At 42.6% G+C, this 23,786-nt stretch overlaps 1 protein-coding gene across 1 annotated transcript in view; it reads left to right on the top strand.

Moving 5' to 3' along the window:
- The window catches only part of PCSK2 (proprotein convertase subtilisin/kexin type 2), a 243,851-nt gene that overhangs the window by 74,209 nt on the left and 145,856 nt on the right, over positions 1 to 23,786 (top strand). The window lies entirely within an intron of this gene.

Below are 23,786 nucleotides of genomic sequence, written 5' to 3'. Positions count from 1 at the left end.
TGAGGTCTATCTGGCTACTGCCGCCATGATGAGATTACTATACACACCTGATACTTATTTCTTCCAATTTTGCACAAGCCAATGATGCATATAACTTCCCCACTTACCTGTAATCCCCATATGCATGAATAAGCTGCGGGGAATGAAGCGAAATACGTTGAAGGGTGTGGTCTGGTGTGGTCTGGCCCGAGCCCAGTCTAGATACTGCCACATACTTCTCCATTAGTGGATGTTCAGCGATGTGCAGCTTGAGGGACCGCTCCTTCACTACATGCTGATGTTTGGAGCTTAGACAAGCTTTGCTCCCGGACTGAACTCCTACCAGTTGGCGATTGATTGGGATCCTTTAGGAGCCTGAGCAGCTCCCACCTATGTACATGCAGCCACAATAATGTCATATTTTGAGGAAGAAGAGAGGAAGAGGAGGAGGAGGAGATGAAGATACTGGGTCCATCTTGTCACTGCAGATTGAGAACAAAGGAGGCAGTTTTGGGTCATGTACAACAACCTACTACGTTCACTCAAATGTCAATTTGAGTTCTAGTAGGTTTTTTTTTCTTGTTGTTTTACTTTTTGTCATTTTTTTTTTTATTAAGACAGTAAAACACATGCAATCACCTGAGTATATTTTTGCAGCTTTTACATGTATTAGTAAAAATGTACATATCATCGCAAACCTTTTTTCTTTTTTAAGGGCAAGTTGGATTTTCATTTGGTGGTAATAGATATTTCCCTATTTATTTTTGATGATCAAAGAAACATTGCTGCAAAAATAGTTTAACCACTTAAGCCCCGGACCAAAATGCAGCTAAAGGCCCAGGCCAGGTTTTGCGATTCGGCACTGCGTCATTTTAACAGACAATTGCGCGGTCGTGCGACGTGGCTCCCAAACAAAATTTACGTCCTTTTTTTCCCACGAATAGAGCTTTCTTTTGGCGGTATTTGATCACCTCTGCGGTTTTTATTTTTTGCGCTATAAACAAAAATAGAGCGTAAATTTTGAATTAAATGCAATATTTTTTACTTTTTGCTATAATAAATATCCCCCAAAAACATATATAAATTTATTTTTTCCTCAGTTTAGGCCGATACGTATTCTTCTACCTATTTTTGGTAAAAAAATCGCAATAAGCGTCTATCGATTGGTTTGCGCAAAATGTATAGCGTTTACAAAATAGGGGATAGTTTTATTGCATTTTTATTAATTATTTTTTTTTACTACTAATGGCGGCGATCATCGATTTTTTTTTCGTGACTGCGGCATTATGGTGGACACTTCGGACAATTTTGACACATTTTTGGGACCATTGTCATTTTCACAGCAAAAAATGCATTTAAATTGCATTGTTTATTGTGAAAATGACAGTTGCAGTTTGGGAGTTAACCACAGGGGGCGCTGAAGGAGTTATGTTTCACCTAGTGTGTGTTTACAACTGTAGGGGGGTGTGGCTGTAGGTCTGACGTCATTGATTGTGTCTCCCTATAAAAGGGATCACACGATCGATGCAGCTGCCACAGTGAAGCACGGGGAAGCCGTGTTTACATACGCCTCTCCCCGTTCTTCAGCTCCGGGGAGCGATTGCGAGGGGGCGGCTAGAAACGAATAGCCGCGTCCTCATCCCGGATCACTCCCAGACGATTTCCGACTGCCGCATGTACCGGGGGGGTCCCGATCGGACCCCCGACCAGCGGAAAGTCAGGGACGTACATGTATGCCCATCTGCCTGTACGTGCCATTCTGTGGACGTATATGTACATGCGGCGGTCGTTAAGTGGTTAAATACTATAAAATGTAGATGTAAATTTCCTGCGATTACCATAACCTAACATCAAAGAACAACTCCAAATGAATTCCCTTACTATTATTATTATTATTATTTTTTTTTTTATTATACATGATTTATATAGTGCCAACAGTTTGCACAGCGCTTTACAATGCAGGGACACTGCACCAACAATACAATTCAAATAAAGCGGGTTAGAAAAGCCCTGCTCCTGCGAGCTTACAATCAGAAAGGGAGGGGCTGTTGAAACAAAAGGTAGGGACTGTGAGGGATGAACTGATGAGGGGAGTAGAAGATTTGGTTGTTAGCTGGAGGCAGGATAGGCCACCCTGAAAAGATGAGTTTTCAGGGATCGTCTAAAAGTGGACAGAGTAGGATATAGCCGGACAGATTGGGGTAGTGCATTCCAGAGGATGGGAGAGACTCTGGAGAAGTCCTGGAGACGAGCATGTGGGAGAAGAAAGCTAGAGAGCAGAAGGTCTTGGGAGGAGCAGAGAGGACAGTTTGGGTGATATTTGGAGACAAGTTTGGTGATGTAGCTCAGGGCAGAATTGTGAATGGCTTTGTATGGTATTGTTAGTGTTTTGAAATGTATTCTTTGGGCAGTGGGAAGCCAGTGGAGGGATTGGCAGAGAGGAGTGGCGGACACTGAACGGTTGGTAAGGTGGATGAGTCTGGCTGCGGCATTTATGATAGACTGAAGAGGGGATAGCTTGCGGAGAGGTAGGTCAATGAGGAGGGAGTTACAAAACATAAGGCGAGAGATAACAAGGGAGTGAATAAGTTGCTTAGTGTTATTGACGGTTAGAAAGGAGCGTATTTTGGAGATGTTTCAGAGGTGAAGTCTGGACAATTTGGACAGGGGTTGGATTTGGGGCTGGAAGGTCAGGTCAGAGTCTAGGATTACACCTAGTACCTTGGCATGAGGGGGGGGGGGGGGGACTGATGGTTGTATTATTGATCTTGATGGAGAAGTCAGGGGGAAGAGCACGGGCTGGGGGAAAAATTATGAGCTCAGTTTTAGAAAGATTGAGTTTGAGGAAGTGGTGTGACATCCATGCTGATATGTCGGTTAGTAAGTTAGTAATGCGAGAGGAGATTGAAGGAGTGAGGTGAGGAGTAGATAGATAGATTTGTGTGTCATCAGCATAGAGGTGGTACTGGAAGCCATGGGAGTTTATTAACAGACCAAGGGAGGTGGTGTAAATGGAGAAGAGAAGGGGTCCACTTACTATGACTAATACTCATATTCCCGACAATCACATAGCACAGAATATTGCTTGCTCTGAACTTGTAATGGGAGTCCTGAGGATCGTACAGACAGGGGTTCTCCCTCACCAGCGCTATCGAAAAGAGATGTTGTCTCCTTCCAACTTACTACTGCCTTACTACTGCCAACCAAAATGTATTTTTGTTTAATTATTGGCAATATTTGCTTGTTTCCTGGTTGGGAGGTAACTGTACATATGAACAGAAAAATGTGCCTAAACACGTGACAAAAAAATAAATGCATTTCTACGGGATAAAAAGCTTCAAAAGTGCACCAATCTGCCCAATTCAAGCTACAAAAGTAGCTCCAAAACATTTTTTGAGCTTCAGGTGTTTGGCTTTAGGCGTTTTGAAGTGGAGATGTGAACCATCACCATGGAGATGCATTGATTTTATTTCTCTGAGTGTTCTGGAGCTTCAAGCTTCGCACTACAAAACACTCAGGTGTGAATGAGGACATTGAGTGTATTTCCTTCAGTTTAAGAGAAGCAGGTTTACTTATCTGGCAGACCCCCCATCCCGTAAAGCATTTTCTATACCTACTCAATCTCCTACAATCCCAGTTGTCTATCATCTCCCTAAAGCACACAAAACAGTTTCACAGGGATCTCCTATTGGTCCCTAACAACAGGATTTGTACATGATTAGCTTTAAATCAACAGCCACTTGTGAGAAATCTTTATGGATATACTAACTATATTTTGTATAGTTCCTTTATATAGGCAATCTGACTTTATGTTCTGCAGTCTGGGAATTGTATTCATCATCCTTCATAATTTAACTATAGAAGCATGTTATTTGCATATTAGCAGTGTGTACATATTCTTTGGATTTTTAAGTACAGGTCTATTTTTTTACACTTTTTAATGTTTTCCAAGACATTTACCTACACATGTTTGTTTGTGGGATGGAAGGATATGCTCAGTGTTATCTCTAACTTCTTTTCTGGTATGGTTATCATACTGGCTAGCCTCCTAATATTTAAATGGATATAAAGAAGATTGTATTAATTTTTGTTATTTAATTTTATCATGCTTAAACCTACCTTGCTATAATAACTCTTCAATGTACTATGAATGGTAATAAGCTACTTTATCTGAGAGAGGAGGGCTTCTGATTCTAGGAGTAGATTTTCATCCTGGTGGTATTTTGGAGAGAACACTAAAAAAGAATTTTAGCCAAAAGAGAAAAAAAAAAAAAAAAAAACACAGCACAGGGGTGTTAGAGCCGGTTCACACTGGGGAGACTCGTCAGGCGACTCAGCCGCCTGACAAGTCGCGTCCCATTCTATTTAATAGAACCGTTCTAATAGGAGCGACGCAAGTCGCTCCAACTTAGAAAAAGGTTCTTGCACGACTTCGGGGGCGACTCGGGGCGACTTGCATTGACTTCTATACAGAAGTCATTTTGCAAGTCGCCTCTGAAGTCGTCTTCAAGACGCCTTGCCGAGTCGCCCCCGAAGTCGTGCCGCCACTGTGTGAACCGCCTCTTACTAATTCAGTCAATGAGAAGTGTCCCTTGTGCTGCTAGATGAGGTTTTAGTTGAAGTATTCAGACCCCTGATCTCCCCTACCCCTGCAGCAGTAATCTTTGAGGACCATACACACTAAATATCGGGCAGCATTTGCTGGTTCAATAGAAAACGGCAGAAAATTTGGGCGTGTATACAACAGCCATTCAGACCCAAGATTTCTGTCAAATGGACATGACCGAAAAAGATCTATCGATCGGCACCTGACCGGTCTTTTCTGGCGGGGGGACCATCCCCTTGTCAAAACACAGTAGCTCAGCAGGGGAGATCAGATTTTTAGTACAGCGACTCCTCCTGAGCTCTTCAGTTTTTTTTTTTCGTTCAGCCTGCTGAGTTGAAAGAAAAAAAACTATTGGTGTGTACCAGCCTTTAGTCCAAGGATCTTGTCATATGCACTTGTCAACTATGTCTGCCATTTCTGCCCACTTTCTCTCAATGGAGCCGGTTCACACATCTCCAAGCGGCCGCAAAGTGGATTGCAGAATGGTCCTGTGCGTCTTTTGTTCAGTTTCAGGTGCGAATTCAGTCAGAAATTCAGGCCTAATTCATCCCTGAAACGGAAAACAGGGATGCACCGGACCCCTGCTGTGAGCCACATCCGCACACGGTGTGAGAACCCAGCCTTATTCTTTCGTTTTCTTTAGGCAGGAAATGTAGGAAGTGAGGGGAAATATCCTCAAGAACACTCTGGGGTACCTTCAGGTGTCTTCAGGGGTGCCTTGACAAAATGCCTAAAAACTATCCAAAAACGGTATACAAGCCAGCGGGTGGATCGAGCTTAGTTACAAAAAAGTTACAGGTTTTCATTGTGCACCATACCACCTTCTAGCCATTAGTGTTGTAATAACAAATTATGTCATTGGTTGCTAATAATGAGGTCCGGCCCCTGCACAGCAACCTTGTTTGCTCCTCCCCTGCCCCTCTCTATTAGCATTGGGGTCAAATTAGCTGAGTGAGGAAGAGAAACTGAGGGAGAAGAGAAACATTGGAATACTAGTCAGTACCACTGTGTAAAGGTGTATTTGCTTCCTAAGAATAAATAACCTCTAACATTGTGTGTCCTATGTGTTTGGAGGTTTCTGCATTCTTTAAAACTATTAGTGTAAGGACACCCTGAGTATGAAAAGGGGTTAAAGTTGTTTAGGATATTCCATTCCCGAACACCAAGACAGCTACCGAACACTTCAACCAGCCGAACAAGAAAGTCATAAGAATAATTCTCCCCCAAATACGAGACGAGGCTCCGTGCTGAGGGTCAAACAGGAATGAATCTTTATTGAAAAGAATACAAGCATATCTCCTGCTCATATTACTCTTGAAAAAACCTGTGGCCAGAATCCTATTTAACATGAGCTAATTAACTAATCCCTTTAGACAGCCTAGGCATGACCTGAGTTCCTAGCCTGGCTGTCTCCTAAACTACAATACACATTATCATACATGTCAACACAGAACTCCTTCATACAATTGCAGTGTTAATTAGCCCAGACAACAATGGGTGAAAGAGAAGCCACACTATGCTAATTTACATTATAACAGACAACAGGCAGACAGGTGGCTGGAGTTGACATAAGCACCTCCTAACAGTATACATCAGTCAGTCTTTCTAATATGGCATATACAGGGTTCCATTTTAAGTAACCCAAGACACATTTTTAATGTCCATTATTTTCTTGCTCACCCTGTGCACCTAATAGACACAGAGTGACTTAGACATAAGAGGTGCATGGGGAGCTGAAACAATGGTATGCCATACTTTATGGGTTCCACGGTCCCTTCCGTCACAATTAGTTAGTTTTTTTACATTATAGATTTGGGTGCCTCGAGATTGTGCAGAATTTTAAAGGGTGTCTTGACTGGGGAAAAGGTTAAGAGACACTGATATATACAATATGAAATAGGTGTTGGTTTTAGTTCTACTTAAATGATATTGCATATAAAATATTATATTTACATACACAGATTATTTATCAAATGCCTCATAAATGGTGTAGATTTGAAAGAAGACCAATATGTTTGCTAACTACAGTATATTATTTTTTATTTTTTTTTATAAACCCTGACCCTTTAGTCACTCTGATTTGGCTCCATGCAGGAGGATCAAGTGTAAAGCTATTTGGGAAGATGGTATCTTCTACGCCCCCGTTCACACTAGTGCGCTTTCTGATGCAACTTGAGTCTCACGGAATTACATGGCGTTAGAAATCACATTGTTTTCAGTGGTGCCTGTTCACTGCAGGTGAAAAGGTTCCTGTGCTACTTAAGTGCAATTTCAGTCTGAGTTTGGCTCCATAGAATATACAAACCACTTCAAAGTTGCATGCACTACATAATTAAACCGAAAGTCGGATCAAAATCAGATCACCAGGAATGTCAACCTAACCTAAAGCGATAAGTTATTGCAACATGTTGTTTACTTGATTATATGAAGCAGTTATAACATTCAGGGATTGTACACAAGGGCCATGAGGTGGTGGTAAAAGCAAGTTGTTGAGCCAAGACTTTAGCACACCCCCCCTCCAGACCGCCCACCTAAACAAAGACATGCAGACGCTCATGGGGTGCACACATGCTGCAGCAGAGGCAAAAAGGAAATTCAGTGTCACATTCACTGCTGTTGAATGCTACCCATTAAAGCAAGGGGTTCGTTTTTTTAGGGTTAAAACAGGTGAAAAGGCTTGTGCTTAGCGCTAAACGGAAAGGATGGGATCTCCCAGATTTATAAAATTTTTATTGGGCTAAAAATTTCGGGGCCACCACCGTATATAAAAAAATGGGAAGAGGAGTTGGAAACAGGTGAAACTGAGATAGATGTAAAATACTAAAGCTGACACATATCACATCAACCAATTGTGGTTTGATAGAAATGAATTACAGATTCCTAGCACGCTGGTATATAACCCTGCATATAGCACACCACTATCAAAGGGAAACCTCTAAATTTTGTTGGAGGGGCTGTTCGGAACCAGGAACTATGTCGCACTTATGGTGGACTTCCCCAAAAATTAAAACATACTGGAACAAAGTGATATTAGTTACAGAGGAAATTACTGAAAATACCAGAAAAGGCGTGGATATGCCTGTTTCACGGGACTAAAATGCCTATCAAACAGTACATGAGAACCTTACTTCCCCATTTCCTAAACGCAGTGAAAAGTTTGATTCCCAGGCAGTGGAAGGTCCTAAGAGCCCTACGGTGAGGAACTGGCTATGCAAAAAAAAAAGATATTTATTATGCAGAACAGCTACAGTAGGTGACCGCGATATTGTGTCAATCTCTCTCCCTTTCTCGGCGAGATTGACCACCTACAAGCCCCATCACAGGAGCCAGCGCTGAGCTGGCTTGCCGCGATGGAGACAAAGCCGTCATAGAAGCGACGGGGATCCGACTTGGATTGCCGGCAATTCTAGCTGCGGCGTTTGGTATGAATCCTAAAAGGGAACTCCACGCCAAATTTTAAATAAAAAAACGGCATGGGTTCCCCCCCCCCCAGGAGCATACCAGGCCCTTAGGTCTGATATGGGTTGTAAGGAGACCCCCCTACGCCAAAAAAACGGCGTGGGGGTCCCCCCACAATCCATACCAGACCTGTATCCAAAGCACGCTGCCCGGCCGGTCAGGAAAGGAGTGGGGACGAGCGAGTGCCCCCCCTCCTGAGCCGTACCAGGCCGCATGCCCTCAACATGGGGGGGTTGGGTGCTCTGGGGCAGGGGGGCGCACTGCGGCCCCCCCACCCCAGAGCACCCTGTCCCCATGTTGATAAGGACAGGGCCTCTTCCCGACAACCCTGGCTGTTGGTTGTCGAGGTCTGCGGACGGGGGGCTTATCAGAATCTGGGAGCCCCCTTTAATAAGGGGGCCCCCAGATACCGGCCCCCCACCCTAGGTGAATGAATATGAGGTACATCGTACCCCTATCGTACCCCTACCCATTCACCTGGAGGCAAAGTGTAAAAGTAAATAAACACACGACACAGGGTTTTTAAAGTAATTCATTAGTCTGCTCTCTTCTTTAGCTCTTTTACCAGGGGGGGCCTTTTTACCCACGCCGTTTTTTCAGCATAGGGGGGGGTCTCCTTACAACCCATATCAGACCTAAGGGCCTGGTATGCTCCTGGGGGGGGGGAACCCATGCCGGTTTGTTATTTAAAAATTGGCGTGGAGTTCCCTCTCAGGATTCATACCAAACGCCGCAGCTAGAATTGGCAGGAATCCAAGTCAGATCTCCGTCGCTTCTATGACGCGCTCGCTGGAATGTGCTTTGTCTATTCCAGTGAGTGCGAGATGTCGGCACCCTGTCGCGGAGAATCAGAGCGATGCTGTCAGGCTGGAAACACATTCTCGGCGACAGGTACTGTAAGGTTTATGGGGGAGGAAGGAGAAGGGGGATTCAAACTGAAATGGCAAGACCGGTTAAAATATAAGCAGACACAGAGATTTACAGAAAGGATGGTATAGAGCAGGAAGGGTGATAGGTAATGGGAGACATGACACGAGATGGTTGGTCGGAGAGAAGAGGGTGGGTAGGATGGGAGGGGTTGGGGTAGGGTTCTGGTTTTCTTAAAACTGGAAAATAAAGTATTCTTGTATATTTTTTTTGGGGCCGGAAAAGGCTATTTGACTGTGATTTAAATATTGTATGTACTTTATACCTGTATAAAGTACATACATTATACATGTATTTTTATTAAAGGACTTGTCAAAAAGGTTTGTGGTGTGTGTGTTTATTTACCTTACTATTTCTATACCTGGGTGGGAAGCTGTGACATTTAGCAGTGGTAGTAATACCGCTGCTAAATGTATGACTTTCCATTGCAGCCAGAAGTCTGAACAGGCAGAGTTTGGACTGAATCCTACATCAATCTGAACCTGAATTTCATGAGAAGTATCTGTTGTATGCTCATCTTTTATTCACCAAAGTATTTGCTGCCAATCAGTGCTCATCAGTGATGCCAATCAGTGCTCATCAGTGATGCCAATCAGTGCCCATCTGTGCTTTCTCATCAGTGTCAGCCATCAGTGCTGCCTATCAGTGCCCATCAGTGTCACCTATAGGTGCTGCCTATCAGTGTCCATCATTGCCGCCTATCAGTGCCCATCAGTGCCACTTATTAATGGAGCCTCATCAATGCCCACCAGTGCTGCCTCATCAGTGCCCATCAGTGCTGCCTATCAGTGCCCATCATTACCACGTATTAGTGCCCATCTGTGCTGCACTGCTGCCTATCAATGCAGCCTCATCAATGGCCACCAGTGCTGCCTCATCAGTGCCCATCACTGCCGCCTATCAGTGCCCATTAGTGCCACCTATTATTGCCCATCAGTGCCGCCTATCAATGCAGTCTCATCAATGCCTACCAGTGCTGCCTCATCAGTGCTCATCAGTGTAGCCTATCAGTGCCCATTAGCACAGTCTATCATTGCCCATCAGTGCTGCCTCATCAGCACACATCAGTGAAAGAGAAAAATTACCTGTTGGCAACATTTTATAACAATAAGCAAAAAATAAATCACCCCAGTGGTTATTAAATACCACCAAAAGAAAGCTCTATTTGTGTAAAAAAAAAGATAAACATTTCATATGGGTATAGTGTTGCATGACCACGCAATTATCAAGCAAAGTGCAACAGTGCTGAAAGCTGAAAATTGGCCTGGGCAGGAAAGGGGTAAAAGTGCCCAGCAGGCAATTGGTTAAATAATAAAACTCCCTTGCTTGCCCCAGCCTGTGATTGGATAATAAAGGAGCAATAACAGTTCACCCTTCTTCTCAGATTTCACTCTCCTCGTTTCAGCATATCCAGGCCTCTTCTGCTACCCCTCATTCTCCCAGTCTGAGTGCTGCTGTACACAAGGCTTATGCCAAATCAAATTAGGGCACTTCCAATAGCTGAATAAACACCTACAGTGTAATGATAAAACAGCTACATTAACTGGCGTGTTTTAAACTAGAGTTCAGTTTAAAATAAAGAATGTGTTGTAAACGTTCCTCTGATTCCAGCTGTCACATTGCTTTATATCCATCCTAGGCTTCCAGAAATGACTTTTGCATAAAGGATGGCAGAGGTATTGAAAATGTTTTGAGTATTCCAGGACACGAGCCAGCTCGTTAGATTGTTAACCTCTCTTGTTTTTTACCAGGGCAGTGGATGCTGTCAGGACTCATCTATAGCGGGAACATCAGTTTATATACAGCTTGATTGATGCATGTTTGTTTAGAATTCTGTGAGTTCTTCAGGAAGCTGCGAAGGAATCATTTTCTTTTTGATCTGATGTATGGAGAGATGTGATATCTCTATCACGTTCCTCTTGCAGAATATTTTATTAACTTTCCCTTTTTACAAAGTACTGGGATTTTTCTTTAACCCCTTGCTTACTGGGCACTTAAACCCCCCTCCTGCCCAGACCAATTTTCAGCTTTCAGCGCTCTCACTTTTTGAATGATAATTGCGCGGTCATACAACACTGTACTCAAATGAAATTTTTTTCCCACAAATAGAGCTTTCTTTTGGTGGTATTTGATCACCTCTGTGGTTTTTATTTTTTGTTAAAAAAATTAAAAACCACCGAATAAAAAAAAAAAAAAAAAAGACAAAACCGTTTTATAGTTTGTTATAACATTTTGCAAACGGGTAATTTTTCTCCTTTATTGATGTACGCTGATGAGGCTGCACTGATGGGCACCAATGGGCTGCACTGATGGGAACCGATAAGGCGGGATTAATAGGTGGCACTGGTGGGCATTGAGGGACGGCACTGGTGGGCACTGAGAGGCGGCACTGGTGGGCACTGAGAGGTGACACTGAGAGGTGGCACTGATGGGTGGCACTGAAGGGCATTGATAGGTGGCACTGGTGGGCACTGAGAATTGGTACTAATAGGCCTCACTGATAGGTGGCACTGATAGCTGGCAGTGATGGGCACTGATAGCTGGCAGTGATGGGCACTGATAGGTGGCAGTGATGGGCACTGATGGGTAGCAATGATGGGCACTGATCAGCAGTAGTAGGTGAGACTGATAGGCAGCACTGCTAGGTGGCACTGATGAGGCACTGACTGGCACCACTGGTGGGCATTGATATGTGGCACTGATGGGCATTGATAGGTGGCATTTATTGCACTGGTGGTCACTGGCAGGGGGCACTGGCAAGTGGTAGTGGTGGGCACTAATGAGGCTGATATGCCTCTTCCACTCGGGACCGATGTCCCTTACACATGAGCCGGTGATCGGCTTTTTTCTCTCCTCACAATGTCAGCACGAGGAGAGAAAAAAAAGATTACCGAGCTTTGTTTACATCATGTGATCAGCTGTCATTGGCTGATAGCTGATCACGTGGTAAGGGGCCGGGACTGGCCCCTTACTCAGATCTATGATCACCCAAGTCTCAGTGACTCATGATCACAGTGCGCACCACGCGTGCCCTGCAGGGGGCATGCGAAGCGCGTGCAAAGGGGAGGACATCTATTGACGTCCTCCCGGCATTTGAGGTCCGCGCTGTAGCCATCATTCGGCTATAGCGTGGACCCCTAGCGGTTAATATTAACTAATACTGGATTTAAAGTGTTACTAAACCCACAAATGTAAAATGAGTGTGTATATGCAGTAAAGCATGCTTGTTATACGCACTGTGGAACCTAAGGGGTTAATCCTCCACATTGTGTACACTGGCTGTTTGATCCTGTATGCACAGATCCTCCCCTTCTTGCCCCCAAAACATGTCTGGATAACACAGAGTTACTGGAGTCAGGCTGCACATGCTCGGTTTGGTGTGTATTGCTAGAGAGTTTTTTCTTGGGAGAGTGCATGAGATCAGCAGAGAGTCAGGGGTCCTGTATCCTGATAGGACAGCCAGTGCATTATGAAAATTCCGCATACAAGCTTTAACCAGTGCTTGGCTGGACACTGATAGAAGTCACAACACTGCTCCTACTGATGATGAGAAAAAGTATTTAGCAGTTTATATTTACTAAAATAATTACATTTCAATGTTCTGTGTACTGTGGGAGACCATATATAATGAATGCAGGCTCCTGGGTTTATTAACACTATTTTTACTATTTGTCTGTACTGTGCTAATGAGATACCATTTAATCACTTAAGACCCGGACCTTTAGGCAGCTAAAGGACCCGGACAGTTTTTGCGATTCGGCACTGCGTCGCTATAACTGACAATTGCGCGGTCGTGCGACGTGGCTCCCAAACAAAATTGGCGTCCTTTTTTTCCCACAAATAGAGCTTTCTTTTGGTGGTATTTGATCACCTCTGTGGTTTTATTTTTTTGCGCTATAAACAAAAATAGAGTGACAATTTTGAAAAAAATTCAATATTTTTTACTTTTTTCTATAATAAATATCCCCCAAAAATATATAAAACATTATTTTTTTTCCTCAGTTTAGGCATACGTATTCTTCTACCTATTTTTGGTTAAAAAAAATTGCAATAAGCGTTTATCGATTGGTTTGCGCAAAATTTATAGCGTTTACAAAAAAGGGGATAGCTTTATTATTATTTTTTTTACTACTAATGGCGGCGATCAGCGATTTTTTCGTGACTGCGACATTATGGCGGACACTTCGGACAATTTTGACACATTTTTGGAACCATTGTCATTTTCACAGCAAAAAATGCATTTAAAATGCATTGTTTACTGTGAAAATGACAGTTGCAGTTTGGAAGTTAACCACAAGGGGGCGCTGAAAGGGTTATGTGTGACCTCATTTGTGTTTCTAACTGTAGGGGGGTGTGGCTGTAGGTGTGACGTCATCGATTGTGGTTCCCTATAAAAGGGAACACACGGTCGATGACAGCGCCACAGTGAAGAACGGGGAAGCTGTGTTTACACACAGCTCTCCCCGTTCTTCAGTTCCGGGGACCGATCGTGGGACTCCAGCTGCGATCGGGTCCGCGAGTCCCGCGACCATGGTCACGGAGCTTTGCGCGCGACCCCACGGCTAGGCTTAAAGAGCCACGTACATGTACGTGGATGTGCCCAGCCATGCCATTCTGCCGACATATATCGGCGTGAATGGGTCCTTATGTGGTTAATCATTTGTACCATAAGTGTACACAGCCTATTGCATTACGGTGTGCACCCCAAAGCTCAAACACACATGCATGTGCGTGTGTGTCTACATGTTTATGGCCCTGGTACGTTAAAAACAGCATTTTAGCTTGCACATGATTTGATGATAAAATCAGCAGAGCTTCCCTTCATTTCAGATTTTCCCCTCAGATCTACAGCGACTGCACTTCTAAGTGCACTTTGTAGTGCAAAGTGGATTTGCCTTTTGTAAATAACCCCCATTGCTAGAGTTTCTATAAACCCCAATCGTATAATTTCTATCATTTTGATCTATGAGACAGATTCCAATTAAGCTCAGAGACAAATGTCACATAAATGTGTGACTTTCCAAAGAGACAGAAAATGACTCAATTTGGTCTGCAAACACGTTGTGGATGAGTCAGTCAAGGACCCTTTTTCGTCTCTGAACAATGGGGTTTCTGGTATACACACAAACCCTGGAACGAAAGAGAAACTGGAATATGTTTACGAGAGTCCAGAACCTACAAAAATGGTACTGTGCAGATGACAACATCTGTTTGCCCAGGTGAAGGAGAGTCAACAATCTTGTATATCCCAGAAAATGGCAGTTTCTATGCATTGTTTCCCCTGTGGATAAAATGATTAACTAGCCGAGAAGGTAAGTCAAGCTATACTAACAAGAGTAAATGCCTGAAGTCTTGCTATAAGAGCATCTGGGATCTATTCTATATTTCAAATATTCAGATAAAATAAGTCAAGTTCATGGACTCTATGCAGCAGGTCAAAAGGTTAAGACCTTATGACACTGTTGTTGTAATATATATATATATATATATATATATATATATATATATATATATATATATATACACAAGATAAAAGAGATCATATTCCATACAATGAACTGTTTACAAGCTTTACCAGGCAAAACAGCTGTAGTTATCATGGACATACAGTACTGGTAATGACTTTAAATGGTAAAACAATGTTTCAATGTATATATGCTGATTGGATATAAAAATACCGTATTTGCCGGCGTATAAGACGACTGGGCGTATAAGACGACCCCCTAATTTTCCAGCCAAAATGTTGGTTTTGGGATATACTCACCGTATAAGACTACCCCCTTCCTACTAGTCACGCCTCACCTCACGGTGCCACCATTACATGGCAGACTGTGCCAATGCATGCCAGACTGTGCCCCATTACATACCAGACTGTGCCCCATTACATGCCAGACTGTGCCCCATTACATGCCAGACTGTGTCCCATTACATGCCAGACTGTGTCCCATTACATGCCAGACTGTGCCCCATTACATGCCAGACTGTGCCCCATTACATTACCCCTCCATTGTTATGTTCTCCCCGTCCGCTCTCCGCTCCGTGTTCCCCCTCGCTGTGCCCTTACCTTATCCTAAGGTAGACATGCATTAGACATGCAGAATCGCGGCCGTACTGTAGTTTTTTCAAAAGCCGTGCCTTCTACATCTTCTGTTCCGTGATAGGCGGATCAGTCAGCTTCCCAGGAGGCACTGTGTTCAGTGTTCGCCTATCACGGAGGCCCTCTCGTCCGAGGACACTAAACACAGGACGAGAGGGCCTCCGTGATAGGCGGACACTGAACACAGTGCCTCCTGGGAAGCTGAGTGTTCCGCCTATCATGGAACAGAAGACGTAGGAGGCTTTTGAAAAAACATACGGCCGCGATTCTGCATGTCTTTAGGATAAGGTAAGTTGGGTTACCGGCGTATAAGACGACCCCTGACTTTCAAGAAGATTTTCAGGGGTTAGAAAGTCGTCTAATACACCGGAAAATACGGTACTGAATCCTTACAGAATATCCTACTGTCAAAATGGGTTTCGGAATAGTACTACAGTTTGTTTACTCTGAATTGTTATTTTAGAAATGCGTGTGTTATAATGTATCCATACTCAAATAGTAGTTTACTTTCTAGTCGTGATTCTCTGTGGTGGTTTCCTGCCGAGATACCCAAGCGTCTGTATACTTACCTGCCTCCATGAAAACCCGCGCATGCTCGATTAGACTTTGGCGCATGCGTGGTAGCTTCCAAGGCATAGTGTAGGGTGTAGCAAGATGGAAGTGACGGCATTGAATGTAAGGAGCGCATGCTCGTCGTAGTCGATGACGTCACCGCGTTTTTGCCATTCAAAAGAACGGTGGTACACTCAGCAAGCAAGGAAAGCTTGCCAGGAATCTCGTCAGGAAAAACAACGTTTTTTTTTCCTGACGAGATTCCCGGCCGTGTGTAAAGGGCTTTAGATTTCCTAGTGATAAGTAACATTTCAATTTTTTATGTTTTAGACTGGGGTGCCTTGAGATTTTGGATACATTTAAAGGCTTTTGTGATTGCGAATAAGGGTTGAGAAATGCTGTTCTATATCAAATATGACACGACATATCACACAAACATATGAGGGTATTTCCAGGACTGTAGACATTCTTTAGATGATGGGAATTTTCAGTTTAAAGTTGATATAATAAACATTTTTTCCATAAATTGCTACTGGCGGGTTCAAGAAATCCTGTATAGTAATATTAGTGTGAACCACCTTAGGTGTTAATTATAATCTTACTCAGACATTTTAGTTTACAAGTCTGCCATCTGTGCTCCAAGCTTATATTTATTCTAGTGTTAATTTGTTCTCTTAAAGGGAAAAAAAAACCTCCAGTGTATGTCCTCCCACTCACCTCATCCACAGTTTAAGATATTTCTGCATTCTTCAACTGTAACCCTGATGCAGTAGGAAAATTGTTTGCTTCAAAGCCATTTCAGATTCACAATCCCATTCTACAAATCCAAACAAAGTGTCATTTTTCACCTGTAGCAGTGAGACACAGAAGATTATATACTGTATTTATCGGCGTATACCGCACACTTTTTTGCCCTTAAAATCAGGGCAAAATCGTGGGTGCGCGATATACGCCGATACTCGCTTTTCCGCGCTGTGTTTGAACGCGGCCGCCGACATATACCGAGCGCAGTACACTCGGGTACACTCGGCCATGCTCGGCTCCCCTCGCGGTTATGCGAGAGAAGCCGAGAGGAGCCGAGCGTGGCTGAGCATGCCCGAGCGTGCCCGAGTGTACTGCGCTCGGTATATGTTGGCGGCGGCGTTCAAACACAGTGTGGGAAGCGGGGATCGGCTCAGAGACAGCGCGGGACAAGTGGAGAGGACACCACGAAGGCCGCAGACGGACGCCAGACCGGACAAGGCCGCCGATGGACGCCGGGCAAGACACCAAAACTGTAAGTAATAAAAATCAGGAATTTCACGTCCAGATCAGGGGTGCGCGCTATACGCCGGTGCGTGCAATAGGCCGATAAATACGGCAACCAAAATATATTCTATATTAGAGATTATACAGTCAATGTTACGGAGTATAAAATATTTTCACCTCCCAAAAGTTATTTGCTTTTGTCTAAGAGTCTAAGCACAGTGGCTTGGTGGTTAGCACTCCTGTCTTGCAGAACTGGGCTACTTGGTTCAAATCACAACCAAGGCACTATCTATATGGAAATTGTAGGTTTCCTTATGATTGTATGGGTTTTCACCCACTCTATAGGAAGTAAAGGTAACATTACTATTTATGGAATTGCAGTACCCAGGTATGTCGTTTTAAGTAGAAGGACTGGGGTTTGGAGTAGAAGAGTTGATGTTGAGGATAGAGAGATGATTGTTAAAAATGCACTTATATTTTATTTGTAATTGCAGTCAGTGTTGCTGAACCTACATCTTGAAGCATATTGAATTTATATTTGTGTTTTTGTTCTACTTAAATTTGACCCCAAAACAGGGTATTTTTGTAAGTTTGGAATGTATAGCCAATGAAAAATATAAAATCCGGCAGCCCTGTCATATTGCAGACCAACATCTACTTCACATACGCTGGAAGTGCGGCTTTGACTGAAACTGCTTCTGTCTCAAACTAACAGATGGGTTGGAATTGGGTCACCTCCCAGAGATCTCTTAGATTAAAGAAAAAAAGTACTTTAGGCCACAGAACATCCAGACTATTTAAAGCTGAATCCCAGCTTTACCTTATCTTTTTCCTGTAAACCCTCCTTTTCTGACACATCCTGCTCACTTTTACTGCACACATTTATTTTTGCAATATTAAATTTGGAACCTTTTGGAACCACCTTTAGACCTGCCAAACTTCTACCCCAACAACTTCCAATCATGAAAAATCCCTCGACCCAACGATGACCCACACCTCACACCCATTGGCTGCTTGCATCTTTCAATCACTGCTTCCTTGGACCCTATGTGAGTGGGGTTAACATGCAAAACATCAGACAGGGGTGGGGTTTTATTAATTAGTCTTAAATGGGTTTATACTCACCTCCCCTGGCAATGCCTATGCCAGTGTTTCTCAACTCCAATCCTCAAGGTGCCCCAACAAGTAATGTTTTCAGGATTTCCCTCAGATGAAACAGCAATGGTAATTACTAAGGCAGTGAAACTGATCAAATCACCTGTGCAAAATAATGGAAATCCTGAAAGTTGACATGTTGGGGCGCCTTCAGGACTGGAGTTGAGAAACACTGGCCTATGCAGCCACACACATGAGCCCAGCCATCAACACGGACCTCCTGGAAGTGAAGATGGACAAAAAGTTAGAGGTGCTTTTAAACTAGGGGATGGGGGGAGGATTCAGAGGTAGAGATAGTCAGCGCAGAACATATTCCAGAGGGTAGTATTGGGGGCATTTGCTGTAGGTTGACTAAAGCACACAAACCTAATTTAAGTATAGTAACAAGTCCTATTTGCAATGTTGGAACACCCAATAAGAGGACTGATTGGCTGGCAACCATTCATGGGTATTCCCTTTATCGCAGGGATAGAGATAGTAAAAAAGGGGGAGGGGTGTGCCTGTATATCAAGAATAATGTACAAGTGAATGTGAGAGATGACATTACTAAGGGGGCTAGGGAGGAGATGGAATACTTATGGGTAGAGCTCCAAAGGGATGAAACTAAGGGGAAAACAATACTGGGAGTATGCTACAGGCCCCCTAACCTGAGGAAGGAGGGGGAGACGGACCTCCTATCACAATTTGGATTAGCAGCAAGGATGGGAAGTGTCATCATATTGGGGGAAGGGACCGCACATGTGTCTAAGGCTCACCAGTTCCTAAATGTCTTGCAGGACAATTTCATGGGTCAGATGGTAGACGCACCAACTAGAAACAAAGCGTTACTAGACCTACTGATTACCAGCAATACAGACCAATCACGGATGTTGAAATAAGGGGAAATTTAGGTAACAGCGATCACAGGTCAATTAGCTTCAGTATAAATTACACAAACAGGAAACATAGGGGAATACAAAGACACTGAATTTCAAAAGAGACAATTTCCCTAAACTACAATCCTTGCTAGAAGATATTAATTGGAATAGAATCTTGGGAACAAAAAACATGGAGGAGAGATGAGTTTACTTTACGGGCTTATTAAATAAGGGCATGAGCCAGTGCATCCCATTGGAAAATAAAAATCCTGGATGGCTTAACTCCAATGTAAAAATGCATATAAAAGTAAAGGAGAAGGCCTTCAAATACAAGGCTGAGGAATCATCATCAGCATTCAGACTTTACAAAGAATGCAACAAGAAATGTAAGGGTGCAATTAGGGCAGCTAAGATAGAACACGAAAGACACATAGGAGTAGATTTACTAAAACATGTGTACTCAAAATCTGGTGCAGCTGTGCATGGTAACCAATCACCTTTTAACTTCAGCTTGTTCAGTTAAGCTTGCACCCGAGGGTCCTTAGAGAACTCAATCAAGTAATTGCCAGACCATTGTTCCTAATTTTTATTGACAGTCTACTAATGGGAATGGTACCAGCTGATTGGAGAAAAGCCAATGTAGCACCAATATTTTAAAAGGGGCCAAAATATATCCCTGGGAATTACAGACCAGTTAGCCTAACATCAATAGTATGCAAGCTCCTGGAGGGGATGATAAGGGACTATATTCAAGATTTTAGTTAAGAAGACTGTAACATTAGCTGTAATCGGCATGGATTCATGAAGAATCGTTCTTGCCAAACCAATCTATTAACCTTCTATGAGGAGGTGAGCTGCCATCTAGATAAAGGAAGGCCTGTAAACATGGTGTATCTGGATTTTGCTAAATCATTTGACACAGTTCCCCATAAACATTTACTGTACAAAGTAAGGTTTGTTTATGCTAACAAGTGAAAAAATTAACTGTGAGGGGTACAACTATAATTCACCTGTCAATCAATTGACATTCAACTTTTCCACAATCAAATCTATCTACAGTGGTGTTGCTCAAAAAGGGGAAAGCTTATCACTAAGGGGCAGTCTATCTATCACAAATGATGATATATACAGTAATTGGTGAAGGAAATTTGGCTTAAAGCAGAACTATACTCATCTCTACTCTTAAAAAGGAATACTTCCTCTTTGTTTCCCTGCAAAGATAAAGCATAATGGGCTACTATGCTTAGCCTGCGATGTCCCCATCTTCCTCACTGGCAGCGAGCGTCCATTCTTTACCCCTCTTCCTTCCGGGCCTGTGAACTACGACTCTGTGACTGCCCGTAGTCGCGTGACGTCACTCCCACACATGCACGCGGGAGCCCACAGCCACCGCATGGCCCCAGCTTGAAACGGCACAGCTTTCAAGACAGCGCATGCACAGTAGAAGGCATCGTTCTGGGACATTGCAAAAATCTCCTAAACCGTGTAGGTTTAGGAGATATTTAAAGCACCTACAGGTTTAGCCTTAATCTAGGCTTACATGTAGGTTAAAGTGGTTGTAAAGGGTTTACAACCACTTTAAGAAAAGCCCCAAACCTTCATAGTTCTACTAACATTAATCTTTTTTTTTTCTGTATATGTATATAACATTTTTCTTTTAATTAGATGAAAAAGCCCTTATTATAAAAACATCAAGCTGACTCCTACCTTTTCCCGTGCTGCCTTTACAGCTCATTGCATGTGCCTAAACTTCAAGTGTAATTTAAATGTCAATATGTCTGCATATTAGTCTTGTTAAAACTCTGCAGCTGATTTTATTTATTTGAGGACTGTGTGCTGAGACAAAGGAAAGAAAGGAAGAACATGTTTTGAATGAAAGTAAGCAACATCCCTATCTATAAGAGACACTTGGAAACTGCAAAGAGAAATAAACATTAGCCTAGCCATAGATATAAGGCAGAGTTTGAAGAGGCTGGTGATTTGAAAGTGGATGTAACCCCCTAAATGATTTTTAGTTTGCTAAAGCACTGTGTATCATAAATAATGGCTTTACTTTTTTATTTTTTTAAACACTTGCTTTTGTTCCATGTCTACATGTATGCATCCTAGCAATGGTTGCATGACACACAGTATCTCACAGTGGACTTTTCTGATGCTCATTACAGCAGAAGATCTCTGTAATATGTGTATAGAAATGGACACATGTAGTCTCCATTGGCAGACAGAGTAACAGGGTAACAACACAAGAATACGTTTGGAAAAATTAGATAGAATGCTGTCGCCCTATACCAGCATGAGCCTAAATAAGGGCTTTTATGGCAGGATTACCAGGTATTTATTTAATGCAGATTTAGAAATATTAAAGATTACTTTTATAATAAAATTAAAGCTTATATGAGATTTTAGTGATTGGGTTTACCCCTACCAAAAAGTAAATTTTATTCATATTAATATTTCTTAAGACTCTTTGGAAAGCTTTTTTTTTAATGGGAAACCATATTAGTTTGGTATCGACTTTATATTCATTTTCCAAATGTATATATTAATTTAAAATATAGCAAATGATTCACAGAGAACTATGGGTTATCTAATAAGATCACACCAGACATTGGCTGCTTGAAACTTTGAAATAGAGTGATCTAATAAGTGGTGATTCATTCATGTAGGTAAATCTCATCTGAAGCTACTGAGCTGTGCAAACAATTGTCTTTTTTCCAACAAAGGAGCTAATGGGATAATGGAAAATGTTTAAAATGAGCCTGGCGGGTTAATGAACATCTAATATTCATAGTATTTATATGAAAAACTAATCTCATTAAAATATTTATAAATGTTAAAATTCTTTCTGAATATACCGTAATAAATAAAGAAAATATATACAAAACTTTCTTACACTCTCAGAGGCTGCCTCATTCCCCTTGAATTGGGTTACACTAAGCATGGCTCTCCCACCCGCTGATCGCAGGGTTCATTGAGTCTTTCAAACAGTGGTCCTGCTGTGTGCATATGTGCATGGCTGAGTACAGTGTAAAGCATTAAAGAAGGAACACATCTTCCAGTCACGAATGGGCTTATGTAAGAATCTGAATATTCAATGTTACATTATTATATCTGTATTTATAAAAGATTTATATTTTCTTTCTTATTAAGTCAAATAGTTCCAGCCATGTCAGCTGCTTACCTTGCTGTCCTTCAGTTTCTGAGTGTAAAGTGTATGAGGTCAAGCGTTTCAAAAAGTGACAGCTATCAAACTGTAAGTACCCCTCCTCCCTTAGACTTAAGCTGAAGGGTGAGAAACATAAAGTAAATAAAGCTAACAAAGAATAGATATTTGTTCAGTCTGAATTTATTGATCTTTAAGGTAAATAAATAGGGGATGCAGAGAGGGAGAGGAGTACAGAAAATATAAAGAATAGGCAGATATCATCAGTAGAGGAATACAATCACAAAGGTCCCCAATTTATTGACGAAAATAGTGTGATTACCACACAAAAGGTGATGGATGTATTTTTGGGTTGTGTAGATCAGGTTAACTGGGGAATTGCAAGTATATAATATAATACAGAAGGGCTGTATTTGAGTCACGTGTAAAGAGGATCAGCCCCTGTTTGAGGAGTTTAAGGGTTGCCTATGTCTACTACTGAATAAGTAGTACATGTAAAGAACATAAGTGGAATAAGGGGAGTACTAAGGTAAGAGAAAGTTGTAGGGGGTGGAGAAAAGGTGAGGGATAGAGTAGGATAGGGTCTGGGAAAGGAGGGATCGGGGTTGTCACCACACTGTGAACAGTAAATAAAGGGTTCAATTGAGTCAAAAGATAGTCACACAATTCCTAGGAGTTTCGGCAGATAGTCCACACTGTCAGGGCTCCATTCTGTAAATAAAATCTAATTCAGAAACCCATTCTAAGAGGGTGGGTGTGTGCGCAGGTGCAGCGTGATGCAGCGGGCACACAGAGTCCAAGTGCAATAACGAGAATATATTGTAACTGAAGTCCAGCAATACAAACAGACCCAGTGGGGAGGCAACATGACCAAAAACACTCACAAGTTGTAACAGCAAAGTGGCAGCAGAGTGGTAGTCACCTGTCCCTAACAGACAGATGACCTGTCCCTGCTCTAGCCATTTACAAAATATACCACCAAACTATGTAGATGGCCACCAAAGTCACATGGGGTGCCAGCATCCAATCAGATAGCTGACTCCCTGTGACCAAGGAAACCATAAAGGAACTAGGCTTATCTCGACTTTCTCCTCCCGCTGTGGATGAGCGTCACCTGCAGTGGAGAAAATAGACTGCAATTGCCTACAGGTGTAATAGGAGAGTGCCAGTGACCAGGGGTCATAGTGTGGGCTGTAGTAAGGAAATCCAGCCAAATCCAACTTGGTTCTGATGGGTTCTTTGCAAGAGGGTGGGATTTCAAATGGGTGGCTATGATTTTTAGCCTATATTTTAACATCAATCCTTATTATTGGGTCATAGTCTGAATAAATAGAGCGGTCTTTGTCCAGTTTTGGAATGAGGGAAATATGGGCCTCTAGGGATTGAGTAGGGAATGGATTATCCTCAGAGATAGAGTTAAAGACTTTGAGTAGGAAGGGGATGAGGAGTGTGGGGGAGAAATCTCCTGCATGTTTTGTTCTCCATGTTTCTAGCCCCAAGCTGAATGAAGACCTCTCTGAACACTTCCTTCAGTGTTACCTGAGGTACTTCAAGGGTGAGCATCAGTAAGGAGTGATCAGATCACACTATGAAGCCAATGTCAATGGTGGAGTGCAACTCTAGGTCATGATGGCTGGTCTAATCTATAGGTGTGATACAAAGTGGAGTAGAAGGTATAATTTTTGGATTGGGGTGAATAATCTGCCAAATATCAACCAACTGAAGGAGAAAGGTTAGAATCCT

Source organism: Rana temporaria, chromosome 4 (genome assembly GCF_905171775.1).
Source record: "Rana temporaria chromosome 4, aRanTem1.1, whole genome shotgun sequence".
Taxonomy (NCBI): domain Eukaryota; kingdom Metazoa; phylum Chordata; class Amphibia; order Anura; family Ranidae; genus Rana; species Rana temporaria.
Note: the sequence above shows the minus strand (reverse complement) of the source record. Positions and strands in the feature narration are given on the sequence as shown.